The sequence below is a fragment of the Triticum aestivum genome, chromosome 1D (genome assembly GCF_018294505.1).
Source record: "Triticum aestivum cultivar Chinese Spring chromosome 1D, IWGSC CS RefSeq v2.1, whole genome shotgun sequence".
Taxonomy (NCBI): domain Eukaryota; kingdom Viridiplantae; phylum Streptophyta; class Magnoliopsida; order Poales; family Poaceae; genus Triticum; species Triticum aestivum.
Genome location: NC_057796.1, coordinates 217,970,991 through 217,972,878, shown reverse-complemented (window position 1 = coordinate 217,972,878; position 1,888 = coordinate 217,970,991).

The window sequence follows — 1,888 nt, the reverse complement described above, 5'->3', positions numbered from 1 at the left end:
CGCGGTGGGCGGGGGGAGTTTGGCGCATGGTCGGTTTCTCCAAGTGCAGTCCCACGTGTCAGTGAAGAGGCAAGCCGAAGCGCGTTCCGTTTGCGTGAGCCGTGTGCAGGACCGAACATGTGTGGGGTGCAATGCGACCGCGACAGGAGTGTTGTGAGTGTACCACCTTTTTTCCTTTTAAACTAGGTGCTTCGCCCTCTCAAAAAAAATTTGTTGCTTCGCGCGATTCATCGATACTACTACTAGTAATCCGGTAATCCCGACAAAAACGGCACGGCCGGGTCTTTTCCCACGCGATATGCTGGGAGGTTGGCTTAGTTGGGTTTTTTAGGAAGAGTAATGCTACACCTACGTAATCCCAGCTACGTAATTAACATAATGTGAAACGTGTGAGCTGTTGATTGTAGATTTGGGGGAGGGAGGGGCCCACCACCATGAAAATCAGGGGAGGAGAGAGAGAAGCAATTTACGTTAACCCTTTCATAGGTTCCCGTAGATGTAGAAAGATGTGAAATGCGTGAATGTGTAGTGGACGTACTATTGGAGTGCCTAAGATAATTTGTGTATGTATAGACCCTATGTGTTTATTTTACTTCGCATGTTAGATTTGTCTCGGTTCAATAAAAAGCAGAGTTGGTGATGATGGTGTGCCTGTCATCCTGCAACATAGGCCGTCCGATCTATATCTAACGGATAGGAAGGAAACTATGACAATTTACCCGCACTCCTCTCCACATTTGCAGATAAGGTTTTCCCTCGTTCATCCTTTTCTCCCAGAAGATCTTGATCTTCCGTGCAACGCACGGGCATCTTGCTAGTACTCCTACAATATTTATATTATTGTGAAAGTTCATATACACCGGCCGAGATTAATGCAAACACGACAGATTTTCATTACATTTCAAACTTTTATAGGACAGAAAAATAAAAGAAACCCGACCCTAAACCTATTCTACGGCGGCGACCGACGTCCTCCATCTGCGATCTCTATGTACGGGGGCAGGGTTCAAGACCCGTGAAGTGAAGGTGCGGTCTCCGGCGAGGAAGAGTAGAACACGGGATACGGACCGGCCAGTTGGCACACCATGCCCTGCCGCCTCCCATGCCCTACTCATACTCGGAGGAGTCCCTGACCTCAGCGGTGCCGAACGTTGGACGGCGGCAAGTAGGACGCGTGGCTGACGGTCTCCCGTCGTCGGGCGCCAGCATGGCCACCGCTTGTGCGGCCGCGTCCGCGTTCGGCTACGCCGCTATTGTGTCGCGAGAGGCGACTTCAGCGAGAGCGGCGACCTCGAGCTTCATCCCCGAAGACAAGCTCCCCCGCAGAGCGTTCGCACTTGCGGTCATGGCGGATGTGGTGCCAGGTAGGAGGACGATGCGCTATGGTGTGGAGGTTAGCTGGGCGTTGCCGCTTTAAGTAGTGCATTCCGGTGAGGCCAAGCGTCCGGGTGCGTCATTAAGTCGCCGGAGTTGGTTCCTCGGGCACCGAGCCTCTTAACGACGACATACGAACGGATGGCGTGAATGCGGGCAGCTGGCGCCAGCTGGGAACGCACCACGCGACGGCGCGAGGGACGAGGGTTTTGGTGTGCCAGGGTAGTCAGCTGCGGTCGTGGCAACGTTGGAGATGCCCTTTGCTCACATGCGATCCCCGCATGTCATTGAAAAAGCAAGACGACCCAGCATGGTCTCAGGTCCAGAGGATGCAGTTGGCTGCGCTACACCACTCCGCGGACGCGTCGCGGCGCCCCGTGCATCCTCGACGAGCCGGGTGTTGGGGTGTGTTTGGATTGTGTCCAAAGTGCACCTTACCAAAATTTTGGTCATGACCCAAAGATTGGTCTTTGTTTGGATGGTTGCCATTTTTTTGGCATGCCAATGAACTCTA